The 27,945-nt window shown below is 32.7% G+C and overlaps 1 protein-coding gene, 1 non-coding gene and 1 pseudogene across 4 annotated transcripts in view; 1 reads left to right on the top strand and 2 right to left on the bottom strand.

The window, feature by feature from the left end:
* Window positions 1–27,945, top strand: part of CAMKMT (calmodulin-lysine N-methyltransferase) — a 329,988-nt gene that overhangs the window by 27,698 nt on the left and 274,345 nt on the right. The gene's annotated exons all lie outside the window — the stretch shown is intronic.
* Window positions 1,940–2,058, bottom strand: LOC112478128. Its single transcript, XR_003045711.1, has one exon. It is a non-coding gene; the product is annotated as a 5S ribosomal RNA (ribosomal RNA).
* On the bottom strand, window positions 21,381–21,499 carry LOC112478046 (annotated as a pseudogene).

Here is a 27,945-nt window from a genome sequence, read left to right as displayed (position 1 = left end):
GATTGAATGAATTTAGTGCTGTGTATATGTCATTTCTGTGTGTGTGCATGTGTGTTCTCCCCTCTCATACTTCACCCTCCACTCCTAGCCCTGAATCTGAGTGTTTGTGTTATATCCTGAGGAGGTGGGGACAATTCATGGAAAGAATGAAGAAAAGTTTCAGATCATTCTATCTGTGTATTTGAGTTGGAAAATATGGATGTATTATGTATATTGTAGGTGCCCCACATGCTCACAATATGCTTATTCTAGTATGCTGGATCAGGTAGAGTCTTTGCTCCTGGTGGTAAATTCATGATTTGTCTGAAGCCTTTGCTATCTAGGTGGTTGGAGTCCAGACTTCGTGTCATTGCTATTTCCCAAGGGTCCCTTAGTTTCTGACTAAATGCTGTAATGAAACCCAGACTTAAAACTTAAATGAAGTATCATTTTTAATTATGTAATAGTCAAGGAAAGACAAATAGTATTTTGATTATTTCTGGACTTTGGTTTTATTTTAATATTTGACAACTTAATTAGAATTTAGCAGGAATTGGTTGGACTGCCTTTATGTACAGTTGAGAAGTGGTATATATTTATGCAAACTACAACTTCTCTGCTTGTGCTTGTCTCCTGGATTTCTTTAAAGGAGAAATTAGAATAACAAGAAAGGGGAGGTTGATTCATATTGCCCTCTTTGATTTTTTTTATCATAAGTCCTGTAGATTTGTAGTTTGTATTGTACAATTTAGCACTCAATTTTCTACCAGATTGTATTAACTATTTGTTAATATTTTTCTCCCAAGATAAAATTTAACCACCATATTACAGGCACCATACCCTCTCTGGTTCATTTCAGGGGGTGTTAGTCTCAAGTCCATGCAACAAAATTATTTTCAAGTAACTTGAGTATTTTACTTCTCTTGGTTGAATGACATGAAAGCTATACAGTCTTTAGCAATTTTCTTTTCTTTTTACCCTTTCCCATCCAGTATCACCCCACATTGCTGCTGGTTCTGCACCTTTTAAATACAAAACAATCAAACAAAAAATTGCAGAAAACAATTCTAACTCTTGTATCTATCATAATACCACTCTCTTCTTCCTTTTTACCCCTTTTCTTTCTTATTCTCTATCACAGTACTAAAGAACCAGGCTGTCAAAGCAGAATCCTCTTTGGTAGGTGTGAGCCTGGGGTAGGCAGAAGGCAATATACTGAAGCAGACCAATTTCCTTTAGTTAGGGTGACTGCACAGCCTGGTTTGTCTGGCACGGTCCCAGTTTTCACCTGTTGTTCTTAGCGTAATTATCAACAGTGCCTTCTTTCATTCTCAAAAGTGTCTTGGCTTGGATGATAAATTACATGCTGATTTTAGAAGACAAGGAAAGAGAGAAAGATTGGAAGTTTATGTTAATTATTTATATCCAGTCATATATCTTTACTCCACCAAAGTACCTTGCACAAGGTTTGGCTCAAGTGGTATTCAATAAATATGTATTGATTCATTTGAATTCTTAGTCATACCTAAACGAATCCATTCATTCTACACAAGTGTATTTGTATTTGATATACTATTCTGCATAACATCTAGGTCTCAATTTTAGAGGACATATACTATAGGCCTCATAAATTAATAGAAACAATTCAGAACACAAATATGTTTTGATTAGCTAATGCAATCATTGGAAAAAAATTGAATTACTGCCAAGATTTGAAAATAGGACAATTCACATAAAAACCTAGATTTCCACTTTCTCCTGGAGGAAAACAGTGATCTACCATTCTGAGTATGAGCTCATTTAGTAATTGTTATCTGGAGCTGAGCAGATTCTTCATTTTCTGCCCTCCCCACTGTACCCGTGGACATTCGAATTGGCAACCTCTGATACATATCACATATTTGGAGGCATTTAAGGCATGTTTGTCTTTGTATTTTATTTGTTTGTTTGTTTGTTTTAATGCCTACAGCACCTGGTCTTCCTAGGTGGTCTCCCATCCAAGTACTAACCAGGCCCGACCCTGCTTAGCTTCTGAGATCAGACGAGATCGGGCACGTTCAGAGCGGCATGGCTGTAGACTTGTATATTTTTTAGATCATCAGTTATTTTCTTAAGAAGAGTCAGTTCTGATTAGTCATTTTGTTTATCAAAGGTAATTAGCTAAAATACTTATAGATTCTTTTAGAGATGAGCCTTTTTAATTCAACAGTTTAATCCTTTGTTTTTGGGAAATATTTTTTCCCTATACTATCTAAGAATGGCAGCAACAATTAACAAATATTTATATTGTTATATTTAACAGAAAATAAGATGATGTTATTCTAAATATTTTTAATTGCCAATACCTTTATTCAAACATATTTTTGAAGTAATCATTTTAGTTAAAAATGTGAAATATATTAAAAAATGAAATTGAAAACTGGTGTAGAGCTAGAAGAGAAATTTTAAATATTTGTGAATATATGTGTGTGTTTGTGCATGTATATGTATATGTGTGTATATATAAAATACATAGTTAACTTTATCTTCATTTGCCTCTTCTTTATTTTTAAGTTGGAAAAAAAAGAGCAGTCTCAACAAGTGTTTATTAAGTACCTATTATGTGCTGTCCTGCATTTTCAATCTTCAAATGACTGTTCAACTTTGAACTACTACAAAAGAATAAAACATTCTTTCTACACGTGTTGAAGAAACTACTGTATTTTAAAATTTAGATAAATATCTCAGTGTCTGATGCATCCAGGTACTTGGATGATCTCTGTGAACTGTCTTAAATCTCACCAGCAAACATTTAAAAAATAATTTAAAACAGCTGTATTGCTTCATCAATCAATGAAGAATTCATTCTGATAACAAATTTTGGAATATAGGCAAGAAAATTGCTTGACTTACTCTAACTACATTAAAATTAAATTTAAAGGCACAAACATGTAATCTCATGTATTTTTAAGGCTTTATTTGTATATTTTTAAGGCATAAGATGTTTTCATTTAAAATTATTCATAAAAGACCATCCATTTCATGTTTGTGAAGTCTTCTGATACCTCGACCAGTTCTAGTCGGATCTGTAGGCCTGATACAGTCTTTGAAATCTACCTTCACTACAACCCATCCTGGGGATTCTTTTTCTCTCTTTTTTTATTAGATGTCATTTCCCAAATACCATGGCTATCTCTTTGTTTACTGCATCATTTGGTTGATTATAAACTCTAGGAGCTTCCTGAGGAAGTAAAGGGAAGTAATTTTTTGAGACTTTGTGATACTTCTGTTAGATATAAAATGATAGAATTTGAAATAGTTTCTTTCAAAATTTTATAGCAATGTATTGGATTCTAGTATTGCATTTGAGAAGTCTAGTGCTATTCCAATTACCTTTTTTTTTTTAAATGAAAACTGTTAGTTCTGTCCGGAATTTGACAGAATCTTATTCTCAGTGTTCTAAATTTTATAATGTGATATCTTGGCGTGGCTCTGTTTTTAAACATTGTATTGGACATTTGGTGTGCCCTTTCAATTTAGAAAGTTATAATTTTCAGTTCTGGGAATTTTTTTGGATTATTTCTTTAGTGATTTCCTCCCTTCTGTTTTCTCTGTGTCTCTTTCTGGAACTTCCATTTTTCAAATGTTGGACATCCTGGAAAGGTTCTCTAATTATCTTTTTATCTTCTGGGTTCAATATTTTTGACTTTTACTTTACTCTCAGGGATATTTCTATAATTTTATCTTGCAACCTTTCTGTTGGATTTTTCATTTCTATTTTTATGCTTAAAAAGCATTACAAATGTCACTTTTTTTCTATAAATTTCTCCCAGTGCATTCTTTTCATATTTGATTGCTTCTTAGTTTTTTAAATATATTACTGAAAGTTTTATTTTTCTTCTGTTATTTATTCTGTTTCCTTAAAGCTACTTTTTTTTTGTTTGTTTGTTTGTTTTCAACTCTATCTTTTATAATAGAAGCCTTCATCAAATATTTAGTGATCTTTAAGAGTTATGTATTATAAAACTGATTGATTTCTAGCTTGGTTTGATATCCCAGCTCACTGAATATGGATTTCACTGTGGAATGATCTGGCAGGATTGTTTGAGGAACCAGGATGTACACGTTTAGGTGTTTCTCTTAAACTAATCTGTTCCCCAGAGAAAACTCATTCTGAGTCCGCTGCTTTGGGGAGTGTGTATACCTTAGCTGCTAGTATTTGGGGTTGGGTAGGAAGCAGAGTCTCAACATTCAGTTACTCAATTTCTCTTTAAAAAGTATTTTACCTTACCCTTCACTACCCTCCCTCATCTGAGCTAATGCCCTGCAATCCAGGCCCTTTGATTTATACTCTTTGGAGACTAGACTGGATGACATCTGACAGATGGAGAGGAGGAGTGGGAGGTAAGATTTCAAGGTCTAACTGCTTTGTAAATAGACTTTAAACAAATCCTTCTGTATTTAGCCCAGTCTTACCTACATTTTCAGAGATGTAAATGACTTCCCGCACTGCTAATTTAGGATTCAGCTTTTTGCTGTTATCTTTTTGTGCCTTTATGAACCCTTGTTTCATTTTCAAGTCTACTTACTTTTGTTTTAGATGGTATATCAGGAAGGGAGTAGACACTAGTATATAGATTCACTCTAACATCTTTAACTACTGTCTTTAACACACACATATATACACACACATTCATCAATCTCACATACTGTAACAACGTAAAAATAACAATAAAAATTCTAAAATGTTGTTTAAGTAGACCACATATGGTTCTTACCAAATCTACAGTAGAAGGTATTTCTAGTTTAAATATATTGAGATAAATCACCAAGGCTTTGCACAAGTTTTAGAAATTCTTTTCCCCCTCATTTCCGAATTCTTTAGCCTGCAAGATTTAACTTAAATGTTACCTCTTCTATAAATTCTATCCCGACTCTCCTAAGCTATAGCTATAAATATACATCTTATGTTTACCTGTAGACTTAAAAAAAAACATTATAATATATCCTATATTATAATAAATGTGTCTAAATTACTTACTACACTGTAAGCTCCTAGAAGCAGGAGTGATTTTTTTTTTTTTTGGTCTGTGTGCATGCGGTGCATGGCGTATAATGAATAATCAATAAATGCTTTATAGATTATTGAACTTAATATTTAAAAAGGGAAACCACACTTTCAATAAATAAATTAGGTTATGATTTTTTTAAGTAACATGTTCACAGTACAAAATAATTTAGGATTCCTTTAAATAGCCCATGCCTCAAGTACATTTCAAATTTCATTATATGCTATTTTGGAGGGACACATTTTAGTGTATCCCTTTTGCATATCTGTGTACATATACACACATTCTATATTGTTCTTCTTTAGTAGAGGTATTACTTATATTTAAAAAGAAGTAAATGTTATTTTGTTACACATTGGTTATGTTTTTCCCCTCCAAATATCTTTTGTTGGAAGAGCACAAAGTGGTTATTCGCCCAGCTTTCTGATCAGTGAAATATATTTTAAGCAGCTAGTTCCAAAATACATTCAAAAAGCATGTCCTATTCCTCATGAATTGCTATTACTTTGTTTAAATTTCCACTTGGACCACCAGCAATCCCTTAAGTACTTTTCCTACCAGCTAATGCTGGCTTTTAAAAATCTACTTAATGTTACTCCTTTCTTTCTCTTTGTTGCCTCTGTCACTTAATATACCTCTATGCCTGCCTGATATTGTTCCTTTCAAGGTCTTTTTATGCTTTTAAGATGATCTTTCCTAGTCTATTTTTCTGCTGTCTTAGATGCTTAGATTCTGCTATTTCTCCATTGCAAAGAGCTTAGTAGAGGGAGGAAGTGAATTTTTTAAAAAGTTATGTACAATATTAAAGAGAATAGAAATGCTGGTGGTTACTATATAGCTAGTGTGCCAAGAAGGATTTTGATAAACTTTTAGAGCTATTTAATGAGACTATTAAAATGGGATTTGTTTAAATTTTATAGACCAGAAAAGAGGAAAAAGGGAACTTGAAAATTTGGCAATTGTTAAAATTGAATGATAGGCAAATGGGAATTTATTATTTTCTATTATCTTTATTTTTGTTTATATTAAAACTTTCCTAAGGTTAAAAAAAAAAAAGAAATGTTGTTAAAAAATGTTTTTGACCCAGCAATGCCATTTTTTGATTTCTGTCTTCCAGTATATGAGGACACATGTGCAGGGGTGTTAGTTACAGCATTATTTGGCTTGGAAATGAAAATAACCTGGAAACAGTCTGATGAGTCTATTTCCATCATTAATAGGATTGTGGGATAAATTACAGTGTATTTATACAAGGGATTGTTATGCAGTAATTAAAAGAATAGAGTTATGTGCTATATTCTGGATGTCCAAGATGTTAAGTGAACTGAGTAATGTGTATAATGTTATTTCATTTTTATAAAAAGAAACTGTGTGAATATGCTGAGAGCTGTGAAAGCATATGTACCAAATTATCAGTATTGGTGATTTCTGGGAAGTAGGACCTGAGGGAATAGGGTGAAGGAAAAAATTAAATTTTTCTCTATTAATCTTTGTATTGTTTGATTTGTTTCAAGTATGTGTTACTTTTGGGGGGAAATATAGTAAAGATTTTTCAAATATAAATATTTGTAAAAAATATTTTCAAAGTGAATATCAGTTTATTCATGATAATAAAAACTCATTTTTAAAGTTTAAAGAGGAGTGGAAAGTGATGTGCATAGGAAACCAAATGATGAATTAGGTTATATTTTGCCTTCAAAAAGAAAAATAAATGAATTGATACCCGTGTCTATGGAATATATATATTGAACTCTGACTCTATTCCCTAACTTCCAATAGAAATAGCCTGGTGACAATAAGAAGACTTTGGCCTTCTCTCAGTAGCCCTTAAAAATTTGACTGTGCCTAAAATTCAAGCTTTTTTATTATTGGTAATTAAACCAATATAGTTCATAAGTAAAGATGTCTAATTTTGAAGAAGCTATATTTAACTTATAACTAGGGTATGTAGTTATATCAGTTAGGATTCATCGATTACAGGCAATAGAAGCTGACTCTGGCTAACTTAGGCAAAAAGAAATGTATTGGAAGGATAATACTAAGCAGGTGATAGAATTTAAGTTTTACTTGACAATTGGGCATTTTGCTTTATATTTTAGTATGCCTCTAATTATTTCCTTCTTTTAATTAGAGCTTTGCACTGAAAGTTCTTAGCCAAACACCTTTTGTCATTTTGGTTTTTAAGGATTAAATTTAGTTGTGTTTTTTTGTTTTTTTTTTTTTTATTAAGGGAAACATATAACATTTTTAAAAAGGGAAACATATAGCATGTTATTTAAAGTGTGTTTCAGTACATGGTGAGTTTGGAATTAGTTTCATTTAAGAGGTTCAAATACTTCTTAAACATTCAAATACTTACAGATAGTCTCTACATATATTATTTTAGAATTCTCTCCATTGAGTTTTTCTTTAATGTCACATCAATGTGTATGTTTGTGTAGCATAGTTTTTGTGCTTTTTTTGTTTCTTGTTTTAATGGTAAATTTCCCAGGAGATTTATTGTAAATGCTTTTTCACGTTAAATTATAATTTTATACCTATGCTATTCTTTATAATGTCTTATCTACTTAATTGGAACATGCTGATTTTACATTATGATTTTTTAAAATCTGTGAAACAGATTCTTCCAGAAGTTTCTCACATATCCTTTAGAAATAGCACACTAATTTTGACCATATTTTTCAAGTTAATTATATATCTGCATTTCATAACAGACTATTCTAAAAGGCTTAATACCATTTTTATTATAAATTATAAATCATTTATATTATATATTATATGTAAGTTCATATATAAAAGTTAATATACATAGATAAGTTATTTATAATAAAGGTAAACTTAATGTTTTTCATTTGAAAAGCATGCATTTCTTATGTACCAGATATAGGGAACACTTGAACTTATATAGGGTACAGTGTACTTATAATAGAATCTGACTCATTTTTCTCCTTTCCCTCCTTTGGGGCCAAGTTTTCAACTGGCAGTAGGGGTGGAGACAATCAAGGTTTAGGCTCAAATATGGGTAGAGACTGGGAGGTGGGGGTTAGTGGGTAGGTACATCTGGGGTTGAATTTGCTTCACTACTGATAATATCAAGGGATGAAGAAGTTGAGCAAATAAGTGAACACACTGAAGATAATGGGGGTTAGGTTTCTTAGTGTTAACAAAAGGAATTATAAACATGGAAAGGGGGAAGGCCAAAACCCTGTGTGTCAAATTAGAATAAGAGGTGTCAGTATGAACTCATTGCTTTGTCAGATAGATAGATAGATAGATAGATAGATAGATAGATAGATAGATAGATAATAGACAGATAGCCGTATGTGTATTTCCTAGCTGTGTCTGGGTCATGTAGATAGATAGATAGATAATAGACAGACAGATAGACGTATGTATATTTCCTAGCTGTGTCTGGGTCATAGCAGTGAGCATAGCTAGCACCCAGATCTTGGTTTCTAAATATCATTCTCCACTGAAAAGAACCAGGGCTTTTTGAAGAAACGTGTGACTCCAGGGGTGGGCATTTTATGTCATAAAATAAGGAAGTACTCAAAGTACATGCCCAAAGGACACAGGACCTGGTTTCAAAGAGTTAGTATTGACCAAGTCTGAGACAATTTGAATATCAAAAGAAATGATAGAAACAGGTTGTAACTCTTTGAGTAAAATAGGACTCTATGATATTAATAAATATATAAATGAAGGAAAACAGAAACTTTAGCCTATATCATAATGTCATTAAGTAAATCTAGAACAGGTACTATATAAACCAAGAACCTTGGCACTAGTGACTTTTTGGGCAAGATAATTCTTTGGGGGTTGAGGTGGGGAGCACTGTCTTGTACACTGTAGGATGTTTAGCATCTTCCTTGGCCTCTACCTACTAGATAGTAGCATCCCTTCTCATCCCCAACATCCAGCTGTGAAAAACAAAACGTCCTCAGACATTGCCAAATGTCCCCTAGGAGGCAAAATTATATCCCTCCTCCTTATTTGACAACCACTAATTTAGAAGGAATGATGGAATTAGAAAATTAACATTTGGTAGTTATCATAGTAATAATTGATTGAGGCATGAATTATCAATGGATGCTAAAACAAGTAAGTAAAAATTTGATGAGGAATATGATATTAACTTAATCTCAAAGTATCTCTTCACAAAATACTAACTACTTAATTGATAAATACAACATGTTTATAATTAACTTTACAATGAGAAAACCCAACAGATACAACCTTAACCAAATAGTAAAAATTAACATCACCACAAATAGAGCAAATCAACATTGCATGCCTCCTAATAGATGCACTGAGAGAGCACCGCATTACTTCTATGGTAGTCCTGCCAAAAATCACAAACCACGAGGAAAATCATGCATAGCTAAATTTGGGGACAGCCTGTAAAGTAACTAGACTGTACTCTTAAAAAATGTTCAGGTCATGGCAGACAGGGAAAAATGGAAGAACCATTCCAGAAATTTGAATGGGTTTGTGGATTAGATGGTAATATTGTATCAGTGTTTATTTCCTGGTTTTGAGCTTAGTCACATGGAAGAGTCCTTTATTCCTCAAACACACTACACTTACTTCCTTAAGAATGTTTCAGTTTCTGTTCTCTGTGTTTTTTCTCAGTTCTTCACATGGGTTGCTCATTAAGGACTCAGTTGTCACTTTCTCAGAGAGGCCACCCATAACTGCCCTAACTAAAGTATCTACCTTTCCCCAATCTCTATCACTTTGTCTATTTTATTCATAGCATTCATTGTTACCTGTGATTACCTCTTTATTTCTTTGTTTAATACCTATGTCCTTCTACTGAAAGGAAGCTCATGAGAGCAGAGGCCTTCTGTGTATTGCATCCTCAGTCTAAAACAGTGCCTCATACCTAGTGGACTTACAGTAACCTTTTGTCGAATCAGTGACTGCACCTGTGAAATCTAGCCTTCTACGTTAGCTCGTTGGTCATGTAACCTATCTGGGTATGTTAAGATGAACAAGAGGGTACTTTCTAAATGTTGTAGAAGTTAGTGTCTACTGAGAAAAAGAGATAAAGTGGTTTGGGTTGGGGTGTGGGAGTGGAAGGGGGAGAGAAAGGGAAGGATAAAGAGAAAGAAAAGAAATATAATTGTTTCACATAACCTAAAATAGCTCATGGGATTACTTGTATGTGCTTAAAGAGTTGGACTGAATACAGCTTCTCTGGGGCATATTTTGCCCAACCATTGAATTTGGGCCCCATGAGTTGTTCGGATCTAGCTCATTCTGCTTTCTGTGCCATCTGGACTCACATTAAGGCTGTAAATAATCAAATTCTTTTTAAGAAGTAGAGGGTAGACATTGTTCAACACAGAACTAAAAGTTGGGAATAGGTAATGTTGCGTAATTGTGATCTCAAATTCCTGTCAACGTAAGAAATGTCCAAACCTGTAGAGAATTTTTCTGAGTTTATTTCATCCAAACTGACGACATATGCTGGGGAGCAAGATCTCAAATGTTCTGCAGAATTAACAGTTTTGCAGCTTCTTTTGTGTATTTGAAATTAAGGAGGGAATGTAAATTTACAAGGAGGTGGGAAAAAGCAAGGTGGAGATTGGATTACAGGATAGTTAACAAGATTAAGTGCTTTCCTGAAGGTAGTTAAGGTTTATTTTAAAGGTTTGTCAACCTGGGTGCACAGAAACAATGGACAGGGCTTGCTTCAGGCAATGATAAACTTTTTTCTAAAAAGTTATATGCCTGGGACATGACTATGAACCATGACCTGCCCAGTTAGGAATTTATGATCAGATCATCCTGTGAAGTTACTTTCCATAGAGCTACTCCCTCACCCATTTTTTTAGGAAAAATTTTCTCATCTTTCTTTCAAAAATTTTGTAGTTTTCAATTACAGTTGACATACAATATTATATTAGTTTCAGGTTTACAACATAGTGATTAGACATTTATATAACTTACAAAGTGATCACCCGATAAATCTAGTACACCATACAATAATTACAATATTATTGGCTATATTCCTTATGCTATGCTTTACATCTCCATGGCTATATTATAACTACAAATTTGTACTTCTTAAGCCCTTTCAATTTGTCACCTGTGCCCAATCCCCCTCTCATCTGGCAATCATGAAAATGTTCTCTGTATCTATGAATCTGTTTCTGTTTTTTTTTGTTGTTGTTGTTCTTTAGATTCCACATGTAAGTGAAATCATATGGCATTTGTCTATCTCAGTCTGACTTACTCAGCACAATACCCTCTAGGCCCATCTATGTTGTTGCACATGGCAAGATTTCATTCTTTTTTATGCCTGAGTAAGTTTCCATTGTCAATATATACCACCTCTTCTTTATCCATTCATCCATTGATGGGCACCCAGGTTGCCTCCATATCTTGGCTATTGTAAAAAATGCTGCAATTAACATATGGACACACATGTCCCTTTGACGTAGTATTTTGGATTTCTTCAGATAAATACCCAGAAGTAGGATTACAGAGGGTCCTTCTTTGTCATAGCCTTTGTTTTAAAGTCTATTTCGTCTGGTAAAAGTATTGCTACCCCAGCTGATTTTGTTTTTTGGTTTCCATTTTTATGAAATATCTTTTTTCCTCCCTTTACTTTCAGTCTGTGTCTGTCTTGATCTGAAGTGAGTCTCTCGTAAGACACATATGTAAAGATCTTGTTTTCTTATCTGTTTGGCTACCCTATGTCTTTTGATTGGAGCATTTAATCCATTTACATTTAAAGTAATTGTTGCTAGATATGTAGTTATTGCCATTGTATTATTCATATTTTGGATCTTTTGTTTTTCTTCTTCTTCTTAAAGAAGTCCCTTTAACATTTCTTTTAATACTGGTTTGGGAGTGAGAAAGTTCCTAAGCTTTTTGTCTGGGAAGCTCTTTATATGTCCTTTGATTCTAAATGATAGCTTTTCTGGGTAGAGTAACCTCGATTGTAGGTCCTTGCTTTTTCATCACTTTGAATATTTCATGCTAATCCCTTCTGGCTTGAAAAGTTTCTATTGAGAGATTAGCTGACAGTCTTATGGGAGATCCCTTGTAGGCATTATGGCCTAGAAACTTCTCTGGGCAGTAAGTTGATACAATTATAAAGATTACTTTGTTTGTTTTCTCTTATGGATCACAGCCCTGTGCTACCTGTTGTCCAATGTCTGAAAAATATTGCCTCATGTTTCATTATCCCGTTTCCTAGTTGTTTAAGGAGGGAGTATAAATTTAGTCCCTCTTATGCCATCTCAGCCAGAAGCAGAAGTCTCTTGCCTTCGTTAAAAGACATTTTCACTGAGTTTAGAATTCTTTTTTTTAATGCCAGTTTATTATTTTTTCATATGATATATGCATAATTTTTTTTAACATTTTTTTTTTTTATTTTTCCCCTTCCTCTGTCCCCCTTCCCTTCTGGTAACCACTAGTCCATTGTCCATGTCCGTGAGTTTACTGAGTTTAGAATTCTATGTTGCATTTTTTTTCTTTCAGTACTTTAAAGATGTTGCCCCATTTTTTCCCAGCTTTCATAGTTTCCGATGAAAAGCCTGCTGTAAATTTTATCTTTGTTCTTCTGTGCGTAATACTCCTTTTCTCCCTGGCTCCTTCATGATTTTCTCTTCATCTTTGGTTTTCAGCATTTGGTTATGATGTGCCAAGATATGTTTTTCTTTGTATTTCTGATTTAGAGGTTCCATTTCTTGGATTCTATGGTTTGTTGTCTCACTCATTTTAGAAACTTTTTGGTCATTATCTCTTAATATGTATCTTCTGCTCCTCTCTTCATTGATTCCAATTACACATGTATTAACACTGTTTGATATTATTCCATAGCTTTTAAATGCTCTATTCTGTTTGTCTCATTTTTGTTTCTCTTTGTGTTTCATTGTAGGTAATTTCTGTTTATCTATCTATGGTTAAGTTCACTGTTTTTTCTTCTTTTGTGTCCAGTCTGTTGGTAAAGTTTTTGAAGGATTAAAAAAAATCTCTAATATTATGTTTTTCAATGCTAGCATTTTCATTTGACACTTTTAAAAAATAAGTTTTCTTCTCACTGTGGAAATTCCCCATGTGTTTATTATTCTATTGATTATTTTGTCTCTTGAGAATTTTTTTCCCTTACATTTTTTTTGTCTCTTATACTTTATCACTGGATATCAAACACCATTTGTAAAAGGACAGCAAGGACTAAGGTAATAATATTCATTGCAGAATGGCCATGCCTCTTTTGTTAGGCTGTTAGTGTGGGGAGTTCAGTCAGTCTAGTCAGTAATTGGGCTGGGTTTGGTTTTTATTGTTGCTATAGTTATCTTCAGGGTACGACGGACTTCAAGTTGTTACAGTGGACTGCCATTTACTTTGTGATTAGTTTGGAATCTCGAGTCCTGGAGAGTTTTTCTCATAATTTCTGCTCCACTCACAGCTTTCAGCATGCTTTGCATGCCTATATGAGAGGATTTCTCTCTGTGCTCTTGATTCCTCCCAGCAGTAGACTCTTGTAGTTTGTTAGTTATTTCAAGGTTTGTGGTGGGGCTACAGGTCTCAGTCTTAGGCAAGCCTGTGCATCTGAGGCTCAAGAGTGGGTCTTTTTCAGTGTTCCTACCCTTGTCCAGGTAGCAGCAAACTTTTGCTTTATATTAGTGCAGGATTCTAAGTAAGAGTGGGTGTTCTCTCCTTTGTGACAGCAGGTGGCTTTTGCCTAGTGTCCGTGCAGGGTGGGGTGGCATGGGGTTGCCTTGACCAAGTGAACCTTAATGAACCTCTTTAGGAAAATGATATTACTGTCTACATTACTTGATATGGCAGTGAAACATTTTATGTACTATAAACTATTTGGTACTATACAAATGTTTGCTAATTAGGTAATATTTAATGCAAGAAGGTATAGGTTGAGCCATAACTTAAAAGCATTTAGAGGACTTGGATGGACAAACTGAAGGGAAGAGAGCATCTTGGATAGGTTGAGCAAAGACAAAGATTACCAGCCATATTTTGAAATGAAAGTACTTTTCCTTAAATCAGTTCTTTTGTACCTCAAAATGTTATCCCTTCGTCCATCCGTCCATCCGTCCATCCATCCATCCATCCATCCATCCATCCATCCACCCACCCACTCACCCATTCATTGTCTCTTGCTGTGCTTTATCAGAAATTGAGGCTTCAGAGGTATGTGGCTTAACTGTAGTAGCAGGTAGTACCTAATAATACATTTCCCAATACATTGGAATGGTCAGAGAAATTTAATTGAGACCTGGGTTGGTCTGGAGGCAGAAGACAACAGCTGAGTATCTCTTTCACTCTTTATAGAGATCTCCTTTGCCTTTGGACTCCAAGGAATGAAAAGAGAAACTCTGGTTTATAGAAAGGTTTTGTTTTGTTTTGGCCAAACATTGACAAGATGCTTTGATAACATTATCTAATCTTTATTATATATGCAATATATAAATCATTTACTACTTATTTATATCCACAAATAAAGAAATTTAGTCTCAGAAGGATTAAGTGATTTGCTAGAGGCTGCTCAATCACTTTATGTTAGAACATGCCTTTGACCAAGGTTAGTCTGACTTCAAAGGCTGAACTCTTTACATTACTTTGCCTCCCAAGGCTCAGAGATCCAGTAAGGAAAAGTAGTATTCAGAAACCTCCAATCCAAAAGCTCCTACATTTTTGTTTTTAGATGTTTATTTCAGCAGATAATTTTTGATTGCTAGATAAGAACAGCTTGCTAAAATTCAATGAAATATCAACTCATAGCTTATGTGTTCAGCATCATTAGAGGTACATATTCTCTTAATAGTTTACATATGACCCCCTAGAGGCAATTGTGACCTTTTGGTTATACCCAGTGTGACATTTCTTAAGTTCCTGTGGCTCGGGATCATTTAAACTTTCATATCGTATGGGATTAGATGATTTACAAATTAGATATTAGCCCATTTTTATCTCCTCTTGAAATATCACTTTAACCCTGGTTTGATTTTAAAAGTAGATGCTTATTGTGTTATCACAAATAAGTGATTTGGAATTTTGCCAAGTCTTTACAGTTTTTTTTTTGTCCCAATGCACATCCTAAAATCATTTTATAACAAGATTAGCAGCTATTACAGTGGCAGATTTGGATGGCTAAATATTTGAAAGCACATTAAAAGACTTGTTTATATTGTTGTAAAAGTATAAGATTATATATTACAATTTAAGATGGCAATATAAAACGTTTTATCTTAATTCTGTATATCCATTGGCTATAGAGATTTTTATAAAATAATCCATATATAAAATCATTGGACTTTTTTTTGTAATCAGAATGCATAGAAGCAATATGATAGAGGTATATGTAAGACCAGATTTGTTTGTTCATTCATTCATTTATTTTATTAACAAATATTTACTATGGTAGATACTCTCTTAGGTCCTGGGATTCAAAGAGAAATAATATCTGGTCCATGTTCTCAAACGGTGTATAGTTTAATGGGGTAGGCAAATAACTTGCTAAATTATAATATATTAGGATGTTGTAATAAACATGAGAGAACTGCTGTGGAAGCATAGAGAAAACTGAGAATTGTGACCTATTTTTAATACATTTTCTTTATATAGTTTTGTTTTTTATAACAATTTTTTGTAGAAAAGTATGAATCTGCTAGGGGGTATGTTCCAACTGTTTCACATATGTGCTATCAAAGAAGCAGAATATAAGAAATCAGGAATCCAGCAATAATATGTGTATCCTGACAAACTTAAGTATTTAGCTCAGCCTAATCTGTAAATGGAAATGTTTTCAGTTCCATAAACAAGGGGATACCCGTTAGATATCGGTGTGTTTCACAAGCCTTTTTACTTGCTATAGAAAGATGCTTCCAAGCCAATGTACAATGTAGAGGATCCTCTTAAAATTGAGAGTTACAATCAATGCTGAAGTCAAAGTTCCAAGGCTATTCAAAGCCCAAGGTAGACTTTCATGACTCATTTTATCTAAATGAAACATACTCTAATTTATTCAAAAAAATATTTCAGTTACCTATTCTTTAATATGCCGAAAGAGTGGTGTAGTAATTTGGAGAAATAACTTCATTAACAAGTGGAGGATTGCTGCAGCAAAGAGTAATTGCCTGACACGAATGGGGTAGCAGGATACCCAGAGATTAAAAGAGAGTTTTAAAAGGTTAAAAACAACAGCTGTGTTTAAGGATTAGTGAATTTTAGTTCGCCTCCAGAAAATGAAGCAATTACTTTTTTTGTGTGAAATGTTTCATTATGTATAATATTAATTTAAAAAAGAAATCGATAGTTCTAAAGTATGAAGGAACTTTTGGCTGAGATTTTCCTATTGGAGTTACATAGCATAACAAAGGAAACCTAATCTTTTGAATACCTACCTTGAGTATTGAGTTCCCAGAAATGATCTTTACTGTTAAATTCATTAGTTCCTACTTGTCGCAGCTTCTAAGAGTAGGAAATTGAATTGTTTTGTTTTATAAAATGCTTTTTTTTGTTTGAGCAAATATATTTGCAATATTCGTAGATTCTACTTTGTACATAATACTCTTGGATATCCAGATTGGTTATGGTAGATATATTTATGATTAATTTAATATTCTGGCTAGCAGAGTTCATTTATTCTACAAAAAACACTATATTTGGTTTTTAAGGTTTCTGAATAGAATCCAAGGAGATATACATTTTATACTCATATTAGACATCATTGCATTTTTTAAATGATTTGACCTTGAGCATAGAATTTGTGCTCTAGATTTTAGTTTCCTCATTTATAAAGTGATGTGTTTGGATTATATAATCTACAAGTTCCTTAATGAGATTTTTAAGATCCTTAATACTCTATCAGTGCCTCATGATTTTGGATAAAGGCTAAATTTTAAAAAATCCTAGTAGCAGACAAATTTTTTGTATTTTCTTAGTTAGCATATTGAGTATGCAAATGGATATAGCCTTGGGCAATGTAATATGACTACCTTTCTATTACGTCTCATATCAACCTTTGGAACAACTTTTTCCTAAGTTTTGCCCCAAGTTCTTTTTTTAAAAAAAATTCCACTTATTAAACTCTGTTTAAATGGTTTCTGCCAGTTGCCATAGTCCTTTTAAATTGTCATCATTCGAGGTAGTCTTTTAATTATTTTTTTCATTGACATCCTAAGCTCTTCAATTTCCACTGACTCTTGTAACTTTACTTTTACTGTTGATTTATTGCCCAAAAGATCATTAACATTATTCAGAAATTTTGGCTTCGGATACATAGCCAATCAAGACCTATATGAAAATCCTTTTAAAATTGTTTTCTTCAGCAGACAGTGTATATTCAGTACTGAATCCTGCAGTATATATTTCAGTACTGAATCCTCCATAATTGTTCTGCCATGACTCTTTAAGGGTAAAAGCCTGCGATTGAGAGAAAACAGTATGTAAAATAACCACAAGGAGAGAATTGATTGTCATGAGCACTAATTCATTCAGTTGTATCCATTTATTCTGTGTATCCCCTGCAGCATCTACTGTAGGCCCTGTATGTATAGTGAAAGAACAAATATTTGTTGAATGAATGATCAAAACAATGGATAGTATAACTTTGCCACAAATTGTTTTTGGACCATCAGAGTATATATTTAAATTATATACTGTAAGAATAAAAGTATGGGATGCTGAAGAAGAGGAAATTGACATTAAAAAAAGAACTTTGTTTCTTTTCTATTCAGTAATATTCACCATTTTTAAGCTTCTTTTATATGAATTTAGCTGTGTTATTCTTTGTTTACTTCTAATCTCAACATTTGTAAGTTATGAACTATTTCAAGTACACGGAAAAGTATAGAGAATATGAAACATCCATATAGCCACCATCCAGATTTAGCCAGAGTAGACATTGAATTTTTTATAGCAGTATATAGTTATAAATCAATCTTGCCCGTCTTATATTCATTAGTTATTTCCACTATCTCCAGACTATGGCGCTAGTGATACAAATTAAAGAATCACATAGATAAGTTAATTTTTTTATGTGAATTCCCTCTTCAACATTTCATACTTAGAGTCTTTTTCTTTGGCCTTTAAATTGGTCACTATGCATTACTTGTATGAATATCTAATATAAACAGAGAGCAAATTTTGTGTGTGTGTATGCATGTGTGTGAAATCTATAGTGAAATCACAGTTTGGAGAAGGAATTATACGTTTAAAGTCTTCAATTTTGTGAAAACAATGATTCCACATTTCTTCAAGTGGCTGCCATAGAATAGAAATTGAAATCCCTGGGGGGGAAGTTGCTAGAAATCATAGTATTCCTTTTCAAAGTATTTTGCATCCCCTTATATGTATGTTCAGTACTTCATTTCTAACCCCTACACACTGAATCATGCTGTGAGTCATAATACTGTGTTATGTTTTAAATTCAAATATTGTTTTTAAAGGGAAATTGCTACTAATGTTGGCTAAGCTGCACATAATAGTTTAGTAAATGGTTGTAGGTTTGATTCTTCTAATGTCAATCTAAACGTGAAATAATATTGTTCAAAATCCTTTCAAGACATTGAATAATTGTTTCAGTTAACTAAATGCTTTACCAAATAATATCAATTTATGAAGTATAGTTGAGTTTAGTGCGTTTATTATTTAAAGAAAAAAGTAATAGGGGCATATCTACATAATTAAATGTTAATGGATATCTTTTGAGTAGCCCTGTGTTCAGAGAAAGAGGCAATTTAGTATCAAAATAGAGCAATGAAATTACAGATCATTGAAAAATTTCAAAAGTAGTGTATGACTTAATTTGCTCTTTTTTCACTTAATTTTTTTAAAAGAGCAACTCTATTGAGATATAACTTATGTAAATGTACAAATTTTATTGGACGTTTTGATGAGTTTGGAAAATTTTATATACTCATGTAACCACTATCACAATCCATATATAGAACATTTCCATCAAACCAAAAAGTTCCTTTGTGTTCTATTCCAGTCAATGCCCATTTTCCTCCCAGGCAACCATTAATCTATTTCTGTTACTATAGATTAGAGTAGACTCTTCCAATGTTTCATATAAATGCAATCTTGTATGGACTCTGTTTTTTTCTCTAGCTTCTATCACTTGGCTCAATGTTTTTGAGACTCATTCATGTTGTGTATATCTCTTGTTTATTTCTTTTTTTATTGCTGAGTAGTGTTGTATGAATATATCCATAGTTTGTTTATCCATTCATTTGTTGATGGACATTTCATCCCACTTTTTGGCTATTTCGAATAATACTGTTGTGAACATTCATGTACAAGATTTTTTGTGTGGACATGTTTTCATTTCTCCTGGGTGCATACCTAGGAGAGAGTTGCTGGGTTGTAGTAAGTGTAGTAAGTGATATTACCAAACTGTTTCACTAGATGATTATATTTACAATTTTACATTGTCTCTAGCAACATTCGACAGTTCCAGTTGCTTCATATCCTTGTCAGTGCTTGGATGTTGTCTTTTTATTTTACTGTCTTATTATTTTATATTGTCTTTTTAGCTATTCTACCTGGTATACAATGCATCTGTCTATATGTGATTTAATGATATACCTGATAACTATGATATTGAGCATCTTTTCATGTGTTTATTGGCTATTTGTATTTTTTCATTTGTGAAGTGTATGCCAAATCTTTTGCCCATTTTAAAATTGGGTTGTTTGTCTTCTTATTAATGAGTTGTGGGAATTCATTATGTGTTCTGAATACATGTCCTCTGTCAGGTAGGTATTGAGAGCATTTTCTCCCAGCTGGTGTTTAGCCTTTGTGTTTTCTTAATGGCATTTTCCAAAGAGCTAAGGTTTTTAATTTTGATAAAGTCTAATTTATTATTTTTCTATGGTTCATACTTTTTGAGTCCTATTTAAGAAAACTTTGCCTACACTAAGGTCATAAAAATTTTCTCTTATGTTCTAGAAGTTTTATAGCTTTTGCTCTTATATTTTGTTCTATGGTCCATTTTGAGTTAATATTTACATATAGCATGAGGTAGAGATCACAGTTCCTTTTGTTGTTGTTGCACATGGATATTCAGTTATTCCAGATCCATTTATTAAAAAGACTTCATTAATTTACTGTTAATTTACTGTTGCATCCGATTTGAAAATTAATTGAGCATATGTGTATAGGCCTATTTCTAGACTCTCTGTTCTGTTTCATTCATCTGTCGTTTATGCCATTACCACATTGTTGTCTTTATTGTGGCTTTTTAGTGAGTCTGGAAATGGGGTAAGTCCTCCAACTTTGTTTTCGTTTTTCAAAATTATTTTGGCTATTCTGGGTTTTTGCATTTGATATAAATTTTAGAACCAGCTTTTCATTTTCTTCTAAGACGTCTATTGGCATTTTGACTGAAAAAGCACTGAATCTATGGATGAATTTGGGGGAATTGACACCTTAACAATATGAAGTTACGCAATCCATGAAAATGATATGGCTCTCTTTTTATGTAGGTATTCCTTAATTTCTCTCAGCAAAGTTTTGTAGTTTTCATTTTGCAGGTCTCGCACATGTTTTGTTAAATGTATTCCTAAATATTTCAATTTCCTGATGTTTATTGCTAGAAATCAGTTTATTATAGTCAAGAAATATATTTTAAATACAAGTAAGGTAAATTATTAGAAAAAGCTCTCTACCTATGAGATCTGAATGATTTGGTCAAATCAAACAAATTTTGCCAATTTTTATTCTGTAGATAAAAGATGTAGATCATTTTTAGGAGGTAAATTTACCATCACTTTATGACATATGCATTTCAATAAATGCTTTAAAAAAATTTTTGTGTATTTTGAATGTAGTACTAGCTAACATTTAAAATTTTATTGGTTACTCTCGTGACTTTTGTGATCATTAAACTTGACACAACAGCTAGAATTATTACATTTAAGCATTATTGCTTTTAGCATCTATAAATTTTTGATCGTATTTGTTTTCTTTACTACTGTATTACTATAAAAATGTTGCTTTATTTCTCTCAAAATAAATAAAAGTGTATAATTATCAAATAACATGAGTAAGTCATAATAAATCGCTTCCATGAACAAACCAGTATCTTCAATAATAGTGCACATATTTGTGCACATATTTGAATGCAATGTTAATGAAAAATCCAATGGTTATTTGTCAAAGCATAGTGACAAAAATAGATAATTTCTGAAAATCATTATTATAATGTTTGGTAATGATATCTGTTAGTGTCTCCTTTTTTTCCCTCATTCATTTTTAACTCTAAAATAGTAAAAATTAAATGGATCTTTACTCTTAAGTGAATATTCCAATATAAATAAAATACAGCATAATAGCACTCAGTACTATTTATTTATTTATTTATTTATTGCTTCCCTACAGCACGTGGTATTCCTAGGTGGTCTCCCATCCAAGTGCTAACAAGGCCCGGCACTGCTTAGCTTCTGAGATCAGACGAGATCGGGCGTGTTCAGGGTGGTATGACCGTAGACTAGTGCTCAGTATTTTAGATTCTTTGTTAATTATCTTTGAGGTCTAAAATCGTTGAGGTTTCTAAAATCTGACTGAATAAAAAGATTCAAGGATTGCCCCTTCAATATTTAAACTTTTATTTTGTACTAATTGTATTTGAGGGCTGTTTGACTGAAGCATTTGACCAAATATAACATTTCCTGGATTCATTTTGAATTTAGTATGTACTTTGAAATGTAAACCAACTGTTTACAAATGTTTGATTTTAACTGATTGATTATTTAATTTTAAACTGCCTAAATTTAATTTTAACTGATTGATTATTTAATATTATTTTAGTACTGTAGCTCTCTATTAACTTACTATGAACACAGTAGTACTGTATTTTTTGTTTTAGTAAGAAATTATCTCAACAAAAACTGTGTTTAAGTAACATAGTTTGAGTAACCCAATGTATTCAGAGAGAATATTGAGTCAGTTCTATCAGAAGTAAGATAATACCATATCTGGGTAAGATTTAGAAATTGTATGTTAAGTGACTTATATTTAAATTCCATAAAGATTATAGGAATGTTAATATATGGATAAAATTGATTGCATTTAGTTACATGTATAAAAACAACACAATATTTATAGCTTCCCCAAATAATACATTCTCATTGAAAAAAAAAAATCCAGCAATATAAAAAATCTGAAAGTCCCTTTTTATCCCATAGAAATAGCATTTGTTAATGAATTTTCTTCTAGGCTTTTAAATGCAGGTATAAACATAATTTAAAAAATCTTTCTGTGTTTATGTTATTCTGTACCCACTTTTTTCTTCTTTCTCTAACTTAACAGTAAATATTAAACATCTGACCATAACAACCCACCAAACTTCTAGTTCATTTTTTTTTCCTAGTTCATTTTTTTAATGGCTGCATAGTGAACTGTTCCTTAGTTTATTAGAGTCCCCACTGAATGAGAGTTAGATTTTCCTTGACCTTTTGGTATTTTATACAGTGCTTTAGGGGGATATATACTACTTTATATTAATTTTCTATCGTCCTAACAAATTATCACAAACTTGGTATTTTAAAACAACATAAATTTATTATTATCTTACGGTTTTATGGGTCAGAATCTAACACAGGTCACACTGGGCTAAAATCAAGATGTATACATTCTGTCATCCTTTCTGAAAGCTCAGAGGCAAATGTATTTTCTTGTCATTACCAGCTTCCAGAGTCTGTTCACATTTCTTGGCTCATGGCCTCCTTCCTCCATCCTCCAGGTGGGGAAATAGGAAATCACTACTAGGACTTCTGAGTTTAAGAATATGTACCTGAGATCTAGGAATCAGAAAGATATTGTACCTTTCTCTTTCACCCATAGAGATAATGGCTGGACAATAGACTGCTTTTCCAACATGTCTACCACTATGCTTTCCAATAGCAGCAGCTTAGCTAAAGCATTATGTCCATATTTCAAATCTCATGTAAGTGCATCTAAGTGATGCAACCTATTTCGCATCCAGAACTTTAGCTGCAAAGGAATCTGGGAGAGTAGTTTTCCTGCTTTTTTGTACAAGAAGTCAGTTTATTAGGAAGTTGGAATGCAGGCTGAGTGTTTCTATTTCACCATATTTTGCACAGTAGATATCTAGCCACGTGCTGAAAGGTTGCTACTAATTTGTGTTTGCTGCATGAGGTTGACCAAGAGCTAGGAAAGTGAGTCCTTTTTATGAGAGCCAGGATTCTTAGTTGCAAAAAACAGAATCCATGTTAGTTGGTTTAACTGAAAAGGAATTTATTAAAGTATTAAGGAACTCCTAGAATCCTGGGAGAGCCAGAAAGTCAGACTTGGGTGAGATGCATCAGATACAATGCCCAAATCACATTGGGAAACTGCTTCAGTGAAGGCATTATTGATGCCACCACTTGTCATTGAACCCATAGTCTGTGTCGAATCTCATGAAACACTTGCCTCTTCACTTTGCTCACTAGTAAGTTGAAGTCATATGTGAATGTGTTTGATTGGCTGAGCCTGCTCTATTAACAAGGTAAGATGGAGGAGTGAGTTCTGGGTTTTACTCTGGAGAGGAGGAATTCACAATGTGGGAAATTTTTTAGACCTTAAAAGGATGTTCAAAAGATGTGAAGTATCCAGAGACATGAAGATGTCTGCTATAATCAGCAATAAGTTGAAGACAAATAAACTGTATTTTATAAACGGAATGATCTGGTTTCACATGATATCTAAAATTCTCTTTGTTAACTCCTAACTTTTTTATGAATCTAGTTTAACCAGTCCAGCCTGTCTCCGCTGGGTGATGCAGGATTGTTTTAGGACATGTGTAGGCCTTAGGAAGTCTTACTTTTGGAGGCAGACTGTATCGAGCTCATTAAAATGTACCCACATCCCACATTAAGTACAATTTAAGTTTAACCACATGTGTTAAATTGAAACTTACCTCGTTATGTTTTGTTTGAACTTTTATTGATTTTGATCTTACAGTTTTATAATATTGGCACAATATTTTTTTCAGATTTCAAATGTTAAGCCTTGGAAAGCACAGAGCCCTGAAGCAGTGTGTTTATAACGTCTAATGCATCAAACAACCTTAATGCTTTGTGTGGGATCCATTTTTCAAATTTGGACCGAAGGGTAAAATTGGTAGCCTCTCCCAGCAAGATAGTGTAGCATCAGTGGTAATAAGTGATGAAATCCCCAAGGGGAGAAGAGGAGACAAGAATCAGGTACCTGTTAGGTACCTGTGTGTGTACAGCATAATAAAAGGAACACATTGCTAGTGGCTTTTATGGTTTAGAAGATGTACCTGTTTTATGAGAACTGTAAAATTAACATAATGTGCCATAGAAGAATGTGTAGATATGTAAAATAATAAGTATATCACAAAATCAAACCAAGCTATCATTAGTATTTCTAAACAGGTAGAAAGTGATAAATAATCTTTGTCTACCAAGGAATCCCTTTTAGCAAGGATCTATTCAAAACAAACAAATCATTCCTTTGATCAGCATTGTTAGTCTAATGTGACAATTTCATTAGAATGTATTTTTCTGTGTTTTACTGATGCTGAAAAATCACAGTACTTTTGTGAATGAGGAGGTCTACTAGTTTCAGTTTCTGTTTTAGTTTTCTTATAAATCTGTAAACATTTGTATATATTTCATGAGGTCCAGGAAATAGTCTTAAAAATGTTTTTTCTTCCATGGTTGGTGGTAATCGTTTTTTAAAGTGCAAAGTGTCACCATCATCAAACACAATAGGTGATGTAGTGCCGTCATTCCCTCTTTTTAGTATTTAAATAGGTTTTTGCCATCTGAGAAATATTCATACAGTGTCACTGGTTGTCTAGGTTTAGGTGAATTACACAATTATTTTAGTAACTTAAATAAAAGTTTATTAATTGTATAAGTGTAACATGAGCTCAGTATATAAGATATAGCTTAAATCTCTGGCTTCTATTTTAAAACTTTTGAAGGATCACATCTAGGTATGTGAAATAAAAAGGTAACATATTCATCTGTGTATAATTTGTGTTTTTCATAGATTATACAGTTAAGTCTCAGGCTGTTTTCTAATTAATAGAAATATTGTTACTTTTGTGATTTTTAAAATTTTTTCTTTTTCATGAAAGCAACAACAAATATTTAGAACCCAGCCAATACTTTTCCTCCCAGTTATAAGAGAGAGAACATACATGTAAAGAGAAAGAATATACAGAAGCTAGGTGCAATGAAGTGCATTCAAGACATTACATGGATTATTACTAGGCCTTTGAAGGTAGTGTGGAAAATTTGGAGCTAAAAACATTTAATTACATTTAAAAAAATATTAGTTTGATGGAGTTGTTCCCAGCCCTATTGTTTAGTATGGAGGATCATCTATTTCATAGCCTGCATTCTGGTGGTAGAAGCTTACTTTTTTTCCTTCGCTAAAGTTTTTTGAAAATTGTCTAAGGGATTAACTGTCACCTCATTATCTTTGTTAATCACCTCTAGAGATTTTTGCTATTATTCATCACAGTGGTCAAGAGGATCACAAAGAAGGTGCTAAAGCTTTATTCACAAAGAAAGTTGATTGTTGGCTGCTGCCTATATCTGCTGTATATTTTCTTTGAACATTTCTGGGGTAGTAATGGTTAGAATTAAATATTCTTTGAGAAGTTATTCTTAATATTGTGTTCGTGGGAAAGGTTAGATGTTAGAGCAATATTGACTATCAAATAAAACCATAGAAAATAGAACATTAAGATATATAACTAATGTTCCCTCAAAACAGTTTAGAATATTCGCCTATTCATCTAGTTCTTTTAAGCAGTTTTCTTGAAAGTTTTAAAGTAAGACTTTTTTCTTGTTTAAGAACTTAAAAATTTTTGGCAATGTGAAGAAATTTTATTTATATTCTTTTACTCTTATAAACTTCTTTATTTCATGTGGTTTTTCTCGCAGTATTATTGAGCTATAATTGACATATAACATTTTATAAATTTAAGGTGTACAACATAATGATTTGATACACACACACACACACACACACACACACCCCACAATATGTTTAGTTAATATCTATTACCTCATGTAATTACAAAAATTTATTTCCATTGTTATGAGAACTTTTAAGATTTACTCTCTTAACTTTCAAATATACAAAGCAGTGTTGTTGGCTGTAGTCGTGTTGTGCATTACGTAACCGAACCTACAACTGAAAGTTAGTGCTTTTTGACCACCTTCTCCCAATTCTTCCATCTGACCCCACCCCCGCCTCTGGCAATCACAAATTCAATCTGTTTCTGAGGTGTTTTTTTTTTTCATTCAGATTCCCCATATAAATGAGATCATATAGTATTTATCTTTCTTTTTCTGACTTATTTCACTTAGCCTAATGCCCTTAAGATCCATCCAAATTGTCGCAAATGGCAGGATTTCCTTATTTTTTATTACTGAATAGTATTTCATTGTATATATGTACCACGTTTTCTTTATCTGTTAATTCATTAATGGGCGCTTAGGTTGTTTCCATGTCTTGGATTCTTGGATATTGTAAACAATGCTACAGTGAACACAGGAGTGCAGGTATCTCTTTGGGATAGTGATTTCCTTTCTGCTATATATAGTCCCAGAAGTGGGATTGCTGGATCATACTGTAGTTCTATTTTCAATTTTTTGAGGAGTCTCCATATTGTTTTCCATAGTAGCTATACCAATTTACATTCTCATCTACAGTACTTCAGGGTTCCCATTTCTCCACATCCTCACCAACGTTTGTTGTGTCTTTTTGATGACAGCCATTCTAACGCATCTGAGATGATATCTTATTGTGGTTTTGATTTGCATTTCCCTTATGATGAATGATACTGAACACAGAGTACCTTTTCATGTACCAGTTATATATTTGGATATCTTCTTTGTACAAGAATCTATCTACTCAGGTCCTTTGCCCATTTTTAATTGGATTATTTGTATTTTTGCCATTGAGTTCCATGAGTTCCCTATATATTTTGGGTATTAATCTAAGATATGTGTTTTGCAAATATTTTCTCCCATTCGGTAGATTACCTTTTTATTTTGTTGATAATTTCCTTTGCTGTGTAGGACTTTTTAGTTTGATGTACCTGTTGTATATTTGAATATCTTCTTTGGAAAAGTGTCTACTCAGGTCCTTTGTTCATTTTTAGTTGGCTTATTTATAGTACCACTTTATTTTTTATATTATTGCTTGTGCTTTTGTTTCATATCCAAAAAATCATTGCCAAGATCCATGTGGAGGAGCTTATTCTCTCTTTCCTTTTAGGAGCTCTATGGTTTCAGGTCATATGTTTAAATCTTTAGTCCATTTTGAGTTAATTTTGTGAGTGATATAGGATGGGATCTAATTTCATTTTTTTGCATGCGATTATATTTATATGTTTGATAAAAACATCTATGGACTTTTCTTTCAGAGATAAAAAACTACGGAAATCAAAGTTATAAAATGAAGATGCTCTCTCAGCTAAGAATGCCTTTCTAGAAATGTGTAAATTCAATTATCCTTTAATAAGTAAATATGTTTTCAAATATTCTCAGCAATGTGTTTTTAAATAAAATGAAAAAGATGACATTGCTACTCCCAGTAATAATATAAAATGAAAATAATCGCAACACAAATCCAAGATGTTAGAGATAAGTGAAAAGTTATCTTGCTTTTTATAATTAAAGTTTGATAGTTTAATATTTATGAACAGGCTCATAGACTTCATAATTACTCAGGTGAAATATTACTTCCTTTTTTTGAAAGCATTCTGTTTTTTCCTAAGTCAAAAACAGAAAAACTTAAAGTACATGACTCGGTTATAGTTTTAGAACAACAATGGGTGAGAATGTTTTAAAGACTTAGGAATCCTTTCACGTCTCTGATATTTCATCATTTCCATTCTATATCTAGTTTGGTTGCAAAATAATAGAAACTGATGCTGACTAAC

This window comes from Pteropus alecto, unplaced genomic scaffold (genome assembly GCF_000325575.1).
Source record: "Pteropus alecto unplaced genomic scaffold, ASM32557v1 scaffold131, whole genome shotgun sequence".
NCBI classification, from domain to species: Eukaryota; Metazoa; Chordata; class Mammalia; order Chiroptera; family Pteropodidae; genus Pteropus; species Pteropus alecto.
This window is presented reverse-complemented; position numbering and strand designations above follow the sequence as displayed.